Here is a 13,416-nt window from a genome sequence, read left to right as displayed (position 1 = left end):
CCTCTCCCTCTTGCCCCTCTCCTCCACTCTCCCTCCTGCCCTTCTCGCTCCCTTCCCCTCCCCTTCTCCCCCTCCCCTTCTCCCTCTCTCTGGATACTGACCTCTGCGTGTGTCTCCTAAACACATGTTCAGCTGCCATTAACAGAAACGACACAAGGGTCCACCTCCTTGTGGTCTGACTTGCTGCTCTTAGGAATCCTGTGAGTGGGCTTCTTCCCTGCCCCAGGGCAGGAGAGTGAGAGGCATGAAGAGCAGGACTTAGTGAGGTCACACAAGGGCCATGGCCCAAAGTTGGGGTGGAACTGAGCATGGGATCCATACTCCACACCCGCATCTCCCACTTGTGCATTCCATGTTTGGGTAGTTGATGGACACTGCTGGAACATAGGAAAGTAAAGATGCCAGGGTGTCGCCCCCTGCTCCCCCAACCCCAAGTGGATGCTTCTTTTCTGGGGAAATGCACAGCCCCTAGGCATGGTGTTTGTAGGTGAGCCTGGTACCATGGACCCATTCCTCCTGGGCCCTCCAGACTGGAGAGGCTTTTGTTCAGGGTGACTTTCCCCAGGTGTGGATGGTAACTGTAAATTTATCCTGTGTTTATGGTGATGGACTTGTGGGTGGAGGGTGGGGGCTTCCCTTCTCCTGTAAGGGAAGATGAGGTATTTCGGTGCACAGTGAGCTTGTGGCTCGTGTTGGGTCTGCGGGCAGTTTGGAACAGCCCTCTGGGGGTGGGCACAGGAGGCCTGGCAGGTTCCCAGAGACCCGGTGCTTAGTTGGGGGGCACTGAACTGTGTGCCAGAGAGAAGCATGCAGGGCTCAGGGTGTGGAAGAGGGAAAGAGTTCAGCCTGTGCTGGAGGCATTCTCTGCTCCTTGCTGAGAGGAAGCAGTTTGGAGGGGGGCTGCAGGCTGGGAAACGTGGTCATGGAGTAAAATGTCAACAGGCAGAGGTCATTCAGGGTTCCAAGTGCCCTCAGAGCACTAACAGGCGATGACATATCCTTAATCACCTCTGGAAGGAGAGTTGCTTTTGTGGGATGTCAGGACATGGGCATACCTCCTGGAGTAGCTCTGAGCATCAGAGTCCATCACTCTGTCTGATGACTTGGGGCTGCTGGGGTCCCCTAAGGCATGAGGGGATGTCTTCAATGGTCCTGGTGTCCTGGCTGGATACCAACGGAGGAGCATCCTTTCACGGTGGGTGGGCTCTGTTGGCAGGATGCCGGGCAGTGTGGCTGCACTGTCCATGACTGTGAAGGCAGAGGATGGAGTTCTGGTGCCCCTTGCCTTGGCCTGCGATTCAGGATCCTTTATTCTGAGCTCTGGGCAGCCTGTCCACCCACTGTCCCTCTCTTCTCCCGCCTGCGTGCCCTGTGCTGTCCACCTTCCCTCATGTAGCTCCCTGTTTACTTGTCACCTTCTGTGACCCTTTATTCAAGCTCTGGTTCAACCTGATGGGCACTTTTTACTCCAAGCCTTCCCTTCCCTTTCAGCAGAATGAACTGTCCCATCTAATTCTGTGTGTCCCCGCACTCTGACTTTCGGGCTGTGTGGGGACCTCTCTCGTGGCTGGCTTCCTAGAATGGAGGAGAGCCTGTGCCGCCACCCGCATGTTCAGCAGACAGGGCCCCCCCCCCCCCCCCGCCCGGGGCCATTGAGGCATCCCTGCAGAGAGCCCTGGAATCACGTGCATGTCATTTTCAAAGGGGACATTATGTCACATGCTTGTGTTCCCTACAAAACAGAGCTTTTCAGATGCCCGCGTGTGGTTTGTTGACAAGTGGCTCTCCCCTTGCAGATCCCAACCCTGCCTGGGAACTTCTCAGCTGGTGGTTTCCAGTACCAATGTGCGTCAGAATCACCCGGGAGCAACTGAAACTCAGAGGCCTTCCCCTCCAAACTTCTGATTCCCTAGGTCTGGCTGAGACCAAACATTTGCATTTCTGAGGAGTTCCAGCTGACTGCACTTTGAGAGTCACTGCTCCCAGCTGAGGTTTTTATAAACTGAAGGAAGTGGGTTTCCAAAGTGTGTAACTAAAACAAGTTATTCAGAGGCTGGAACCCAGTGTGGAGCTCGAGTGGGCAGCGAACACTTCATGCTGTTCACATAGTGCATATTCTAGGGAGATTATGTGGATTAGGTAGGCATACTGTGTACATATAGTATGCTTATATGCACGTGCCAGATACTTCCAGAAGGGCCGCCCTGTGCCTCTTAGAAGCCAGCATGTCTTCTGTGCTGATGCAGACAGCACCCATATCTCTCCTCTTGTTTGGCGTATTGTAACCATTTTGATGATCATGTCAGGTAATCCTTTTTCTCTAATACCACTGGGCCCAGTTGTGGGTAATTCAGTCTGAGGATGATGGTGGGACCTTGAGTGCAGTTCCATGTACCATGCCCTGGAGTTGAGAAGAAACAAGAAAAACACCTGCACTGTGGAGGGAATGATGGCTTTCATGTCCTTGGGAGCCTCTGTCAGACACCGAATTGGACATCAAGTGGCAGAAGGAATAATTCTTGAGTAACATTTATTATGTGCAATAAATAAATATTGAGCATCAGCAGTGAATCTCAAGAAGTAACCCCATTATGTGTTTGATGATGTGCATAAATTGAAAACCCTCTTTTGGTTAGAAGTTTAATTTCACAGTTCTCTGTGTTTTCTATTCTGTAAGAGCACATATAATTTGGGCCTTGAAAGGAATAACAGAAGTCAAACAAGACATGAAAATAAGTGAAGGTCAAAGTGAATATGAGGGCAGAAAGGAGGACTGTATGTGTCGACAAAGTCTTGCATTTGTTCAAGTCAGAAAATCAAATTATTTCATAAGAACTTGATGAAACTCCCTATTGTGTAATGTCAAATATTCACAACTTTCTCAGGGCATCCGTCCATTTGAATTGGTTGTTCTCATGCCTTTCCAAGTCTTATTTAATTCTTAGCATTTAAGCCACCTAGCCTGTTAGGGAGGTTTTAGGATGAGTAGTTTTCTGAAATTTTTCAGAAATGTGGTTTTCAGCTCACTTTCCTCATGTATAAAGGGAAACAACACCTGCTTCAGCTGACTCACAAAATTGCCTGCTTTGGGTGGGACTCCCGTGAGGTGATCCACGGGAGAAACTTGGTCAGCTCAGTTTGGACGACCTCCCCTTTGGACCGTAAGAATGTAAACCCAAGCCGGGCTCGGTGGCTCAGCCTGTAATCCCGCGCCTTTGGGAGGCTGAGGTGAGTGGATTGCCTGAGCCGGCGGGTTCGAGACCCGCCTGGGCAGCGAGACCTCATCTCTACAGTAAATCAAAAAATCAGCCGGGCGTGGTAGCGCATACCTGTAATTCCGGCTACTTGGAAGGCTGAGGCGGAAGGATCGCTGGAGCTCCAGCAGGTCGAGGCTGCGGTGGCCGGAAGCGGCCACTGCACTCCAGTCTGGGCGACAGAGTGAGACTCCAACTCAAAAAAAAAAAAAAAAAAAGAATGTAAACCCAGCAGGGTATGGAGTCACAGTCCCCGGAGTTGTCCGTCCCAGACTCTGAGAAGCCCTTCCTTCCCAGGATGCACCCTCAGGCCTGCCGCTGCCCTCTGTGGTGCAGACTGCAAGTCAGGATTACGTGCTTCTAATCTGCAAGGGTGCAGGACGTCTCCATCAATAAGATGTGCAGGACATGCCAGCACTTCTGCGTTTAGTTACTTCATGGGGTGATAGAGTATTTGGATCTTCACTGAATTCAGGGATTGTCACAGAACTAACTACTCTTCTCTTTTCCTTAGAGGAGATACCTGCCCTTGGCCCTTGATATGGATAATTTAGAACAAAATTTAAATGTAAACTGTGACAGTGGGATCATTTAAATGTTGAGGAATAAGACAGGATTAGTATTAGTACATCATTTATCTGATTTTTTAAAGTCTTCTTTCATCATGTCTTCAAGGTCATCATATCAAAACTCATCTCATTATGTTTTATTCTGGAACGTGTGGGGTCAGCACGATCATTTCTGAATCTCTGGGCCCATGGCCGGGTGGTCCCACGCCACTACCCTGAGGGGACAGATGCTTGGTGCAGGGATGGGTCCCTGAGTGGCTGTGGGGAGCCCTTTGCTCACACACTCCTGCCCTTTCGTGCTCCCAGGCTCCTCCAACTCGAGTGCAGCTGTGGAAGGCTTGGTGTGCACACCACACATGGCACCAGCCTCTGGGAACCTAAAACCTGGTACTGACACCTGTCCAGACAGGCACACAGCCTTTCCTTTTGCTATGGTGAAGCTGTCCATTTTCTTATTTAAATGAGGACACTGAGACTGGGAGGTGTGAATGTCAGGTGTAGGCCTGCGAGGGTACCTGGGGCTTGTATCAGCTCAGCTGGGCTTTCTTTCAGTCATGTGGTGTGGCTTTTGTGCCATGTTGCTTGCTGATGCCCCTTTCATTTTCATGCTGTGTCTTCCGGTGGTGCCCATGCGCTGAGAGGGTCCCCTTTTAACATATTTCCACCACATTGTAACTGCCGTGGACTCGGAAACCAAGAGAGTGATGCTGCTGATGATGTTAATCGATTGTAACCAAACTAATTGATGTGCATGGCCCTCCCATCTGCTGTCAGTCTTTTTCTCTTGAGGTGGGAGCAGAGGCCGAATTCATAGGTGCATCTATCTGTACGTCCATATGGGTCTTGGAGATAAACTCGACTAACACGTAAAGCTATTGGGAACTTTTTGCCTTCCCAGGGAAAAGAAAAGAGCCTATTCAACAACATGGGACTGGAGGCAGTGAGGGAGGAGGTTGCATTTTTCCCTAAGGAAGGACTGTACACGTTGCTCCTCTTCACAGGTGGAGTCTCCGAGGTCTTTATTGGGGGCAGCCAGACTCTCATCAGCGAGGAAGAACATCGGATAACAGTACCAACACCTGCTTTTGAAACACTCTCTGTGACTCTTTCAGGAAGCCTCAGAGAGCCATCCCTCTGAGAGCTGGCTGTTGAAGTACACATGAGTCCCCTAGATGGAGCTGTCCACCTGACTTGCACAGCAGACATACCAGCAAGGGCTTCGGTGGCTCGTGTCCTCAGACTGCACACGCTGTGCACAGCAAGGCAGGAGACCAGCAGCGCTTGGCATGGGGAAATCCCGTGTTTCCCAACGTGTGTCACCCACACAGCTGAGGTGCGTGGCGATGGCTCACCAGTGGGCCGTAGACGTGAGCTGCTCCTCCCCGAAGCCAGGCCTCCTCAGAGGGCAGTGTCAGTCTATCTGGACTGTCCTGTGTCTCGAGGTGGTATCCTGAGGCATGAAATCAACAGCATGACTCCTACAAAGCAGATCTGTGGGGATTCCTTCTAGGTTTCAGGAAGAACACTCTGCGACTCAAACTGCACAGGATTCACCGTCTGCCCTGGAATCTGTCGGATCACTCATTATCTCGTGAAAGTATGCCCTCAAGGGAAGCAGCGGGCCTGCAGCCATGTTTAGCCCAAGATGTGTGTGGAGACTAGTGGGGAGACAAACCACAGGGCAGCCCAGTAAAATGCAGCCAGTGTTTATTGACACACTTACCACATGACATCGTCAGATCAGATCCCATGAGAGTAGCCACAGAAGAAATCTACCCCAGGGAATTCCTGGGGAGGTGGGAGGATAGATTTACAAACAGGAAACCCGGGTGTCTTTTGATTACCTTGGTAAGTGTGTGAGCAAATGCTGTTAGGGCGCAGAAAAGAAAGAATTCTGCTGGCGAGATCAGAGAAGAGCACAAAGACAGCCATTTCTCTGGGATCTTGGCAGATGTGTGGGCCTTGCCTGGACAGTCCAGGGTGCGGCATGGCAGTCAGGAGCCCTACCATGAGCCTGAGAGCACCGTTTGTCTGGGACTTAGTGTGTTCTGAGGGAACCGGGGAGGAAGGCTGCTCGCCCTGTGGTGGCTCACTAACCATGGGCGTAGTTAGGACATAGTTGGTGGTTGGTGGCGCTGGCTCTGCAGTGCCTTCCATTTGAAAAGTTAACGCTGGTCTTGGTGGGGACAGAAGGTTTTCAGGGAGGTGACAGTCAGCCAAGAGATCACTGTAATGGTATAGGTGAGAATGGGGGACCAGAAGGAGGCAGTGGAGACAGAGACTGGAGGGTGACTTGACCTGTGCTACCTCTTCAGGAAGGGGCTTGTCAGTCCCAGAGGATTTAAACCAGGAGTGACAGGCCTGCCGTGTGTGTAGGCCTTGCATGTGGTCAGATGGTGACATTCCACATTCTACACGTGGGATAAGTTAATCACCTGGGTTTCGAGTTCTCAGGGGCCAGGGTGCCTCTTCCATTCCTGTTGGAAAGACATGATGTAGCCATGTAATAATTAGAAACAGAGCATGCTTCTGCAACAGGCTGAAAGGAATCAAGAACAGAGAAGCATTGTCTCAGCTAGAGTGAAGCTCCTTGTAATGCGATTCTGGGTTATAGGTTTCCATTTTCTTAGAAGCCCACGTGTTTCCTAGGAGGGACAGTACTAACCTTGGACGTCCCTCGGCGCAGTGACCATCTTGTTATGCCACGCTGTAGTTCACAGCTCACAGGTCTCAGTCTTGCTAGTCTCGTGGCCCCAGACAGTGGGCCTCTGCCATTGTTTTCCCTGTAACTCGTCCCCAGGTGGTGGGCCTCTGCCTTGGTCCTCCCTGTAACTCGTCTCCACTGACCCCAAGCACAGAGGAGGAGGCTCTGTAAACTCTGTTGAGATGGACTGGTAGTCTCCCAGACCCGTGTGGAAGTTTGACAGACTGTTGAATAACCATTACTTAGTGTCCTCCCAGATAAATGGAAAATGTAAGATTATGACCAGCCAGAAGGGGCCCATGACGGCACATTCTCCCTGGGCAACACTTTGGATCTGTGATGTTTGCTTGGCAAAGCCTGCATCCTGTCAGTCGAGCCTCAGTCCTCCTTCCCTGGGTCCAGGCAGCTGCACAGTCTGCAGAGCAATACATGGCTGTGCCGATGGTCTCACTTAACTTGTGGCCTCTGGCCTCCAGTGGAATCCCAGCGTGATGTGGCAGGAAACATTTCTCTAGACTTCCGGACCATCCATTCTGCCACATGGGTCCCAGTGTCTCTCCTCTCATCCTCACTCTTGTGAGCTGACTTTGACTTCCATTTTACTGAAAAACCAAAAGCCATCAGTGGAAATAACTAAACCCCATGTCCCAACTTGCTGCATCTCTCCACCTCCCTGTGTTTGTGCCCGCCCCACTATGGTGGAAGAGCCGTCCAGGGTTTCACCTGAGGTCCCCTCTATGCCTGCACACTAAACCCATCCACTTGCTTTCTCAGTGGAAACCTCAACAGTCCTTCCCTCCTGTCATGAATCTTCAAGTCTTCCCTCTTGACGGCATCATTCCATTGTCCTAATCACATCATCCGTAAGTCCCACCTTTTCTCTATCCTTTGGTGGAATACTTACATTTGTCACCAGACTTAAAAGGTTCTTGTCCTTTCCTGATAAATGGCACAATAAGTGATGAAAAGATAAATACCTTCCTGCGTGTCTCTTCCTTCTTTCCTGAGAAGGGTCAGCACAGTGACCTCTCCATTTCCCAAATGATCAGGGTCACACACTGAAACCCTAGGTTAAGGTCCCTGGTTCAAATGTTCAGCCTGCCATTTAAGAGCTGTATGACTTCTGGCAGTTTCTCAAGTTCCTCTGCATCTCAGCTTCCCTGTTTATAAAAAGGGATCACAATGGAATCTCACTAATAGGTTGGTTCTGAACATTCAGTGAGTTAATATGTATAAAGCACTTAGTTCACACAGTGCCCAGCATATACCAGGTACTCTTTACTTTTAAACATTCTTTATTTAGTTATTTTTTAAAGTTGACAAATACAAATTGTATATATTTATGGTGTACAACATGTTGTTTTGAAATATGCATACTCTGTGGAATGGCTAAATCGAGCTAGTTAACATATGCATTACTCATACACTTATCATTTTCTTGGGTGAGAACCTTAAAATTTACTCTTTTAGCAGTTTTCAAGAACACAATACATTGCTGTTGACTGTGTCCCTATACAGTGCAGTAGGTCTCTCAAGGTCTCTCGAACTTCCTCCTCCCTTCTAGGTGAAATCATGCACCCTTTGATCCATATCCCTCCAGACCCTGTTCCACCCTGCCCTGGTAACCATGTTTCTCCACTGTTTCTATGAGTTCAACTTTTTAAAATATCCTTTTTTAGGGACAGCTTTTTTGGGGGCATCTGTTTTGTTCACCTTTGAATGCCAGCACCTGGAAGAGTTCCTGGCACATAATAAATGCTCAGTAAGCATTTGCTGCAAGAAGGAATGTGGCATGCTCTGGGACTGCCCATAGGAGGGCATCTGACTGGTACCCCACATCTGTGGAAGGTTTGAATATTTACTGCTAAACCTGCCATCTGTGATCCTGGCTTCACAGGGCGTGGGTCCCAGTTATTTCAAAGTGAAGGGATGTAAGAGGTGGAAACTTTTGGGTGCTCATTTGTGAAGGAGGGGGAAAGAGAAAATACTAGAAATGTGTTATCCAATTTTGATGAAGATTTTTCTATTTAAAGGAATTCTGAAAAGCAACAGCAGTATAAAAACTGTCCAGTTACCAGTAAATTAGTGGTAAGTAGAATAAAGTCAGGCAGTTACTAACAGAAACAATATCTTTGAAGGCTAATGTGAGTTTAATTACTTTTATTTCCCACTGCTTTCATTTTTGTTCTGCCTTGAATGCAATCTGTAATTTGGCATAATGAAATCCTTGTGATATGAAAACATTTGCTTTGCTATTTTGCATCCAGAGTGTCAAAGGGTGTAAATGGCCAAGGTGCATGTTTTCCTTCACCTCTAGTTTGAAGGTTGGTTTTTCTTTTGATTTGAATTTTTGTTTTAAGTTCCCCAGCTGCTGTGCATATGAGATTTAGCAGAGGTGGATGTATATATGAATGACGCTGGCTGATTCAAACCTCTTCTGCTGGAGAAAAAAATATATCAAAGAGGGCCTAAGTAATAATACACATTGCATGTGGGCGTTTTTGATACTCTTTACCATAATGTGTATGTATTTCCTTCATCTCAATAACCCAGATGCCATTTGAGATGTGTTAGTGTTGGATAAATGAATAAGTCAATCAACTCTACTTAGCATCAATGTCTTGCATATGTAGCCGGAAGTTGTTTACAAATGCAAATATAATCTCCATTCAACTCGTGATTAACAGAGATGCTTGTGAAATGAGGAATTTGTGGCTCATTAAATTTTCTGCTGAATTTGGACTTCACCCCAAACTCCCATTTGTTTCTGTGTAACCATCTGGGGTTGGGGCCTCATCCATCATAAGTGCTCAATAAATATACACAGGGTTTGAAAAACCTGATGAGTGTTCTCTTTTTTACTTTATTAAAAGCTTAACTGAGATATAATTTGCATAAGCATAAAACTCACTCATTTCAGGTACAAAATGCAGTGATTTTAGTATATTCACAGAGTTGTGCAGCCATCACTGCTGTCAAATTCTGGAACATTTCTTATCACCTCCCAAAGAAACCCCACACTCATTAGTAGTCACTGCCCATTCTCCCCTTCCCCAGACCTTGGCAACCACTTATCTACTTTCTGTCTCTATAGATTAGCCTACTTTGGGAATTTTATATAAAAGAAATCATGCAATATACAGTCTTTTGGGTCTGACTTCTTTCACTTAGCAATGTTTTCAAGGTTCATCTACATTTTAGGATGTATAGGTTGAGTATCTCTTATCCAAAATGATAGGGATCAGACGTGTTTTGGGTTTTGTATTATTTTAGATTTTAGAATATTTGTGTTATATTTACCCACTGAATATCCCAAATCTGAAAATTCAAACTCTGATGTGTTCTGATGAGCATTTCCTTTGAGCATCATGTTGGTGCTCAGAAAGTTGCAGATTTTGGAGAATTTTGGATTTTTGGATTAGGGATGATGAACAGTACTTTTGAATTGCCAAATAATATATTATTGTATGGGTATACCATGTTTTATCTACCCATTTGTCAGTTGATGGACATATTTATTCTTTTCGATTTTTTGCCTATTATGGATAATGCTGCTCTAAACACTCATGTGCCATCATATATGGACAGGTGTTTTCCCTTTTCTTGGGTATGTAACTAGGAGTGGAATTTGCTGGGTCATAAAATAAAAGTTACTTATTAAGGAATCACTAAACTGTTTTCCACAAGGGCTGCGTCATTTTCCATTCATGCCTACAGTATATTAGGGTTCCAGGCGCTCTGCATTCCTGCCAACACTTGTTAGTGTCTATCTTTTATTGTAGACATCCTAGTGAATTCAAACTGGTATCTTACTGTAATTTTGATTTGTATTTCCATGGTGGCAGTTATGCTGAGCATCTTTTCATGTGCTTGTGGGCCATTTGTATAACTTCCTTGGAGAAATAGCTATTCTTCTTTTGTCCATTTAAAAAATTCGATTTTTAACCTTTCTAAATTTATAGTAGCTTTAGGGATACAAGTCATTTTTTGTTACATAGATACATTGCATAGTGGTAAATAGGTCTGGGTTTTAAGTATACCTGTCACCTCCACAAGTGCACATTGCACCTGATAGGCAATTTTTCAACCCTTACTTCCTTCCCACCCTCTCCTTCTGAGTCTTCAGTGTCCATTATACCATTCTATATGACTTTGCAGACACCTAGTTTAGCTCCCACTAATAAGTGATTAGGTGGTATTTGATTTTCTGTTCCTGAGTTACTTCACCTAGGATAATGGTCTCCAGTTTCATCCAAGTTGCTACAAAATACATTATTTCATTATTTTTATGACTGAATAGTAGTCCATGGAGTGTGTGTGTGTGTGTGTGTGTGTGTGTGTGTGTGTGTGTGTGTGTGACATTTTCTTTATCCCCTGATCAGTTGATGGGGATTTAGGATGATTCCACTTCTGAACTATGCTGCAATAAATATGAGAATGCTGTTATATTTTTGTATAATGACCTTTTTTCAGTTAGGTAGATGATTTTTAAACTTTTTGATCCTCAGTTGTAAGAATTATTTTAGTATTCTGGATGTAAGTCCTGTGGCAGTTATATGATTTGCAAATGTTTTCTTCCATTTTGTCAGTTATCTTTTGATTTTCTTGATGGTATATTTGTAGCGCAAGAGTTTCAAATTTTGATGAAGTATAATTTGCCTAATTTTGCTTTGTTTTTGTCATTTTTTAAAGACACTGTTGCCTAACTCATGTCACAATTTTTTTTTGAGCACCTTACAGCTCTTTCATCTAGGTTTGCAATCCATTTTGAATTAACTTCTATATATGGTGTGAGGTAGGGATACAGCTTCATTATTATTGCTATTATTTTGCATATGGGTATTCACTTACCCCAGCACCATTTGAAGAGAATATGCTTCCCCATTGAATTGTCATGGCATCTTGTCCATTCAGACTGCTATAACAGAATACCATAAACTAAGTGTCTTGTAAACAACAAAAATTTACTTCACAATGTTCTGGAGACTGAACATCTAAGAACAAGGCACTGGCAGAGTCAGCGTATGGTGAGGGTCCATGTCTTGGTTCATAGATGGCTTCTTCTCACTTTCTCCTCACATGGTGAAAGAGAGGCAAGTCTCTGGGATCGCTTTCATAAGGAACCTAATCCCATTCATGAGGGATCAGCCCTCATGACCTCATCACCTCCCAAAGTTCCATCTACAAATATCATCACATTGAGGGTTAGGTTTCTTCATATGAATTTGGAAGATTGGGCACAAACATCAGTCTACAGTAGCATCCTTGTTGAAAATCCATTTTAATGTTTTATTTGGGGGCTTTCAGTTTTATTTCATTTATCTACGTATCTAGCCTATATAAGGAGATGTGATTTCATCTTTCTTTTATGCTTAAAAACTTTAGACCATTGAGGCATGCAGGGGGATAGACATTGTGGTCCTTTGACCTAATATGTGTAATTCAAGTTCTGGGCCAATCTGCCTGAGTTAGAATTTCAGCTAGAAACTCTTTGGAAAGTTGTTTAACTTCCTAAACCTCAGATTTTAAATGTACAGAAGAAAAACACACTTGATAGAAATGGTATTAAATTTGTCAGAAGCATTTGAATGTATGTAAATTACTCAGAACTGTGCCTGGTGTGTCCTGTGAGGTTGCCATCTCCATTTTACAACACTGTGGTCCACAAATCATTCAGGAAGTAAGTAAAGAAGCTGAAGTTTCATCTGCCTGCAAAGCCTTTGCTTTTTCCGTGACTATGTCCTCTCTTGGTTGCAGTAACTGCTGATTTTGAAAATTGCCACCCAGTGTTCACAAGTAGTGATGGCTGAGGTTTCTCTGCTCAGCTCAGCTCAGCTCTTGAGAGCTATGAAGGGTGCATACTTCCCCACCTGCAAGGCAATGTCCCAACTCTTCTGCTTGAAGTGATGTGTAACTAGCACAGCACAACAATGGATGCCTTGTGTAATAACTTGGGCCATATCATTTGAATAAATTGAGTGCAAATAATGTATCTTGGTGTTAGTACCAGCATATTGCTTAAGAAGAATATGGTGCCCAAGACCAAAGTCCTGGACTGGTGCTGGGTGGGTTCTAGGTTGTCCACAGTTCTATTGCTAGAGCTGACAGTCCTGAGATAATGCCCCATTCTTCACCCTAGTGTCTCTTTTCTCTCTATAAAAATTAGTAGCTTGAATTAGGTATTTTCCTGGTACTCTCTTACTTTAAAATTCAGTGTGCCTATAAATATGACAAAGTGATTTCACAGCTATATTTAAAACTGCATGAACAGACTAAAGGGTAGAAAAACAGCCGTGATTTGACTATTTGAGCCACAATTGGTACTCAGTTTTCCTGGAAGTATGATAAGTTACAGAATTTTTGGTATGACATTGATAAGGAATTGTCAACAATATGTGTCTGCCACTGGAAAATTACTTCCTGCTTTAGGATATATTCCCATATAATATACTTTAGGGGAAGAATTTTGTGGAGGATACCATCGATAACTTTTCAGAAGACTATTTGATATCTCTCTGAGTTTTTATTCCATAGGGATTTTATACTCATTATCTCTTCAATTACTTATAATGGCATGGGAAGTAGCAGGAAAACTTCTGTGTTGGGTACCAAGCCTTTCTATTTCTATTTTAATGTCTTCACAGATGCAGGCATGCCCTTCCCGTGGCTTGCTCCAAAGCGTTTCCCCAACGAATACCACCCCATTAGAAACATTTAGTCAGCACAAGCTGTTTGAATGTTTCTTTGCAACCACCTCCACTTTGTGCCACACAGGGATAACACTTAACTTTTTCTTCTTTATTTGTAAAAATTGAATTTATTGTGTTTTCCTATCTTGATGTATAAATATTGTTTAGTCTATAAACGGTAAGATATATAGAGAAAGAAA

Source organism: Carlito syrichta, unplaced genomic scaffold (assembly GCF_000164805.1).
Source record: "Carlito syrichta isolate Samal-C Ts95f unplaced genomic scaffold, Tarsius_syrichta-2.0.1 Scaffold301566, whole genome shotgun sequence".
In the NCBI taxonomy this organism is placed as follows: Eukaryota; Metazoa; Chordata; class Mammalia; order Primates; family Tarsiidae; genus Carlito; species Carlito syrichta.
Note: the sequence above shows the minus strand (reverse complement) of the source record.